The following is a 6,242-nucleotide window of genomic DNA, read 5'->3' on the forward strand; positions in this document are numbered from 1 at the left end:
CCTCATTCTTCCCCCATTCTTCTTTCTATCAGCTAAGTCTCCCCAGAATTCCCCATATATTGCTGTCAAGTTATTTTCCTAAATCCACAGCTTTAATCATCGTACTACATAAACCTATGTCTAAATTCCAAAGGCTCCTCCTGTCTACCAATGTAAAGTTCAAACTAATTTGTTCAGCCACCCACTTGCAAGATTACTTCAAATTAAATTTTTAGTGTTATCTCTAGGACTTATGTACCTACTTCCATCAAATGGGACTACCACATTTTCAATAAACAAAAGTTGGTAAAGTCTAGTATTATATGAGATGATATGGTGTATTTTTCAAGAGTATGAATCTCTCTCATGGACAAATAGTATTTTTATAATTTCTAGTTTAATTTTAAGTGCCCAATTTTTCTTTATTATTTAATTTAATTTTTTTCAATTATAGTTTACGTTGAGCATTATTTTGTATTAATTCCAGGTGTACAGCATAGTGGTTAGACAATCATATACTTTACAAAGTGATCCCCTGATATTTCAAGTACCCACCTGGCACCATACATAATTGATGTTATTTACTATATTCCCTATGCTTTACTTTACATACCCATGACTGTTTTGTAACTACCAATTTGTAGTTCTTAATCTAGTCACCTTTTTATCTAGCCTACCAACCCCTCTCCACTCTGGCAACCATCAGTGTATTCTCTGCATTTATGAGTCTATTTCTGTTTTGTTTGTTCATTAATTTTGTTCTTTAGATTCCACATATACAGGAGATCATATAGTATTTGTCTTTCATGGCTGAGAATATTCATACACACACACACACATATACCTATACACACACACCACAGCTTTACTATCCACTTGTCTATAACAGGTATTTGGGTTGCTTCCAGGTCTTGACTATTGTAAATAATACTGCAATGAACATAGGGGTGCATATATCCTTTCAAATTAGTGTTTTGGGTTCCTTTGTATAAATACTCAGATCAAAAGGCAGTTCCATTTTTAGGTTTTTGAGGAACTTTCATACCGTTTTTCATAGTGGTTGCACAAACCTGCATTCCCACAGACAGTGCACAAGGATTCCCTTTCTCCACATCCTCCCCAGCACTGTTGTTTGTTGACTTATTGTTGACAGTCATTCTGACAGGTATGAGGTGATATCTCATTGTAGTTTTCATTTGCATTTCTCTGATGATTAGTGATGTCTATTAGCCATATAGATATATGTCCTCTTTGGAGATGTATCTATTCAAGTGTTCTGCCCAGGTTTTAATTGGATTACTTTTCTTGGTTTTGAGTGGTATGAGTTCTTTATACATTTTGGATATTAACCCCTTATCAGATGTATCATTACAAATATGTTCTATTGCTTCTCAGCCTTTTGGCTAAGATCAAGTATAATATCTGTTCTTATCAGCAACTATGTTCTTCCATTTAGTAGATTGTCTTTTAATTTTTGTTAATGTTTACCTTTGCTGTGCAAAAAAATTTTTTTCTGGTGTAGTCCTATTTTTTTCTTTTGTTTTCCTTGCCCAAGGAGATATGTCAGAAAAAAATATTGCAAAAAGAAATGTCAGTGATTTTACTTTTGCATTGTTCTTATCTTCCTAAGGTCTAGCTTGGATATCAGTGTCATTGATGGAAATGGATAATCTTGGTTCAGGAAATCCCAATAATGTTTTTTGACTTCTCAGAATTAGAAAGTCAGCCAAAGCATTCATTATAAAATCATCCATTTGGTTTCATAGCTGATTTAAAATTTGGATTTAATGTACATATTCTGAGCCAGAAGATATGCTCAGTATTATTGCAATTTTCATTTATATTGATTATTGCTTATTTAAACTCTTTCAGTTTCTGATTTACAGTTAAGTCAGACTATATACTGAATATCACAAAATTGGCACATCTCTTAGTATAACTAAAATCAGTCATATTAAGAAGGCTTCTTACTTATTTTAACAGAATATCAAACTATACAGCCACAAATTAAAATGGTGCAGTAGCATAGCTGTGAAATACATGACATCAACAGAGAAAGAAATCTGGGTTGTAGTGTTTAGACATGTAGAAATGGTTTTGTTTGCTAGCTTGCTTGTTTGGGTATAGAATTCTATACTGGATTATTTAAAATATACATAAAAACAGAATTTAGCTGTTGTTTCTGTCTTTACTTCATTGCTTGTCACACTGCAGTGTTTCAAGTATATAAACACATGTATAGTTTAAAATTAAATTATAACTGAGACACTGAAGGACATTCTTTATATAAACTGGGCAAAGAAAAAAGGTTTGTCAAGTGTCCCTCACCTCCTCCCAAATATGGTCCCTACCACACACTCTTGAAAACAATGACCATGATTATCATTCAGTTTAAAGGACAAGACAAAATACCCAGTTCTTAGAACTGGGTATTTTGGAATGAATTAACAGTATCACAGGAAGAAAGCTTTACCTTTGACAGTGAAGGAAGGATTCAGTGTTTCAAACTAGCAAAGGAGAAAGTAACTCTAAGCACAAACTATTTTTATTTCCAATCCCTAGACCCCTCACCATAGAAAAAAACATTTGAAGAACATACATTTGTCAGCAAAGTAATTGCCATTTGGTTGACAAGGTAATTCCCCTCTCAGGCAAAATTTGAAAGTCATTTTGTGCTAAAGTAATTAAAAATTAACAGATATGTTAATCTTCTTTATTTAAACACAACAGATAATTATCAGCTTCATTTTTCCCCCTTGGAGATCTCCTTCCTGGACCCACTGTCCCTCTTCCTTATTGGCAGTTTTCTGGGTTTGCTTCTAGGTCCTCTCTTGAAAATTCCCTTTACCATCAACCTGGAAATTTCCTTCATTCTTCTCTTGTGTGGAGTCATTTCTTTCCTGAAACTCATGCTTTCCTCTTTTTTGGTTTATTCCTCTTTTGGTGGTGCACACCATCTAGTAGGTTTTAGATAACAGGGACCTGAGAAGCACATTTTTAAATAGTATTTACCTCTCTGAAAATGCCTACATATAACTGTCAAATGAGATTGGCTTTTTATAGAATTTTAAGTTGGAATTTTTTTTCCAGAATTTTGAAGGCAATGTCTTCGTCTGGCTTACATTGTTGTTTTAAGTGCAATGACATTCTAATTTCAACCTTTTGTAAATGCACTGTCTTTTTTTCTCTGGAAGCTTTTAGAATTATCCTCTTACTCCCTGTGTTCTGAAATTTCATTATAATGTTGTTCTGATACAGGTCTCTTATTCATTGTGTTGAGTGCTTCTTGGGTCCTTGTAGAAACTCGTGGGAAATTTTCTTTGATTATTTCTTCAACCATTTTTCTCTTCTGCTTTTTTTCCTTCTCTCTGTATCTTCTAATTCTCAGATAGTAGACCTCTATAATGAATCTAATTTTCTTGCCTTTTCTGTGGCTTATTTATTTTTATATATTTTTCCCCCTAGATTTCCTCAACTCCGTTTTCTGATTCTTCTATTCGTATTTTCCATTAAGTAAATAGGATTTTTATCCATGCCTCCCAAAATTAACTTTCAACATATACAATCTTATATATTATTAAATTATAGTAACACTTAATCAGATACTTTATATTTTAATCTTTACTTTTTAAAAAGATTTTATTTGTTTATTTTCACAGAGAAGGGAAGGGAGGGAGCAAGATGGGAAGGGAAACATCAATATGTGGTTGCTTCTCACACACTCCCTACTGCAGACCTAGTCCACAACCCAGGCATGTGTCCTGACTGAGAATTGAACCAGTGACCCTTTGGTTGGCAGGCAGTCACTCAGTCCATGGAGCCACACCAGCCAGGGCTAACCTTAACTTCTGATTGCAAAAGTAGTGCATGCTAGATTTTAAAAAACCTCAAAGAAAACCAGGAATATACATAATAGAAACTGAGACTCTAATCCCATTACCCAGTAAGAAACCCTTTTAATATTTTTATATGAAACTTAAATGTGTATGTGTATGTATAGACACACCATAGATACTATTTTGTGAGACAGAAACAATGTCTTAGATATTTTCAAAATCTCGATTTTTATTTATTTATTTATTTATTTATTTAAAGATTTTATTTATTTACCTTTAGAGGGAAAGGAAAGGAGAGAGGGAGAGAAACATCAATGTATGGTTGCCTTTCGTGCATCCCCTGCTGGGAAGTGGCCTGCAGGGAACTGGCCTGCAACCCAGGCACGTGCCCTGACTGGGAATCGAACCGCGATTGTCTGGTTCGCAGGCCCGCGCTCAATCCACTGAGCTACACCAGCCAGGGTAAAATCTCGATTTTTAAAACGACTGTGCAATATTACATTTGTGGATGTTCCATTACTTACCTTTTTTCTTTCTTTAAAAAAATTTTATTTAGTTATTTTTCAAGTACAGTTTTCTGTCTATTTCTCCCATTCCAGCCCACCCCTCCCCGTGCTCCCCACCCTCTCCCATTTCTACCCCCCTTAGTTCTTGTCCCTGTGTCCTTCATACTTGTTCCTCCAAATCCCTTCCCCTTTTTTCCCCTTAAATTCCCTCCCCTCTCCCCTTTGGTCACTGTCCCCTTGTTCTCTATTTCAGTGTCTTTGTTTTTATTCTGCTTGCTTGTTTGTTTTGTTGTTGTTTAGCTTCCTGTTAAAGGTGAGATCATATGGTATTTGTCTTTCAACACCTGGCCTATTTCACTCAGCATAATGCTTTCCAGTTCCAATCCATGTTGTTGCAAAGGGTAGTAGCTCCTTCTTTCTCTCTGCTGCATAGAATTGCTTACTTAACTTTTTTTTATTTTTTTTTACTTTTTAAAAATTTATTGATTATGCCATTTTGTTATTGAAGGTTATTTGAGATTTTAGTTATTTTTTGGTATACAAAAATTTTGCAGTGAAAATCCATGTACATATCTCTTTGTATACTTGTATAATTTTATCTGTGAGATAATACTCTAGAATTACTATAAGTGTGGTCATTGTTTAAAGTATTTGTTTTTCAACTATGGAACATTTGCACAATGAAATACTACTTGGTTATAAAAAATAAGAAAATTTTACCCTTTGCAACAGTATGGATGGCCCTGGAGAACATTATACTGAGTGAAATAAGCCAGTCAGAGAAAGACAAACACCATACAATTTCACTCATATGTGGAATGTAATGAACAAGATAAACTAACAAGGAAAATGGAGACAGACTCTCAGATGGAAAGCAGGATGTATAGCTAAGGGAGGAGGAGGTTAGGGGTAGAGAGATTGAGCAAAAAGAGAAAGGACTCATGGATAGGGACAACAGGGTGGTGATTGCTGGGAAGAAGGGGCATAAGGGGACTAAATGATAGTGGAAAAATACAATAAAGATTAAAAAATAATTTTAAAATAAAGTATTTGTTTATTAAATTGACCATATACTTACAGGGTGTCAGAAAAATTACTTTTTCTTCTATAATCAGCATCGTACTTACTTCTGATCTCTTACTAAACAGCAAGCAGTTGCAATAATTACCATCTTAATTGATTATTAATTGATTGCAGAGCATACAGAATGTATATAAATAAAGGTAAAGGCAGAACAAATAAGCCATGGCATGACCAGCTTATTATTCTAGTGGTATTAACTTCGTTATGAAACATCTCCCCATTTAGATGCTTCATCAGCCTAGAAATAAAACTCAATGAGTTGTCAAGAGAATGGGAGTAGGAATTGCCTATTTCCCAGATTACTCCCAAAGAAAGGATGTGCCAAAAGTTGGGAATCATTTCTTTGTGATTTTTTAGAAAGCTTGCTTTTTTCAGGGTATTAAGGTACCACTCATGGACCAAAGGTTGTTGAATCCAGGAAATCCTGGTCTAACTTAGGGATTTTCAGATAGATAACATTCTACACTCATGCCAGGAACTTGAGTTCTTGTTAAACTATTTTTCCATTTCTAAAATATGTGTAAAGTGCTAAAGTAGTTATAGGTATTATTTGAGAAACAACTAATGGATATTGTTGCCAGCATGCTGAAAGAATAATGAGCTATAGAAACCCAAATAAATTTATAAATAAGTAAATTTCTGCTAATTTAGACTTTGTTGTCTTTATAATGTATGAAACAGTCAACTATTTAAGAATATGTTTTTTCTTCAGCACTTAGTATTGTATGATAGTTTTCAATAATGGTCATTGTCATTCAGGCCCAGTATGACAAGCTGGCTTAGAAGAACCAAGAGGAGGTAGACAAATACTGGCCCAGTTGGACTGAGGAGAGCACCA

At 34.4% G+C, this 6,242-nt stretch overlaps 1 pseudogene; it reads left to right on the forward strand.

The window, feature by feature from the left end:
* Positions 1-1,362: 1,362 nt before the first annotated feature.
* LOC119037683 (uncharacterized) lies at positions 1,363-1,472 on the forward strand (annotated as a pseudogene).
* Positions 1,473-6,242: the final 4,770 nt, after the last annotated feature.

Source organism: Artibeus jamaicensis, unplaced genomic scaffold (assembly GCF_021234435.1).
Source record: "Artibeus jamaicensis isolate MK-2021 breed Jamaican fruit bat unplaced genomic scaffold, CSHL_Jam_final scaffold_1283, whole genome shotgun sequence".
Lineage (NCBI taxonomy): Eukaryota > Metazoa > Chordata > Mammalia > Chiroptera > Phyllostomidae > Artibeus > Artibeus jamaicensis.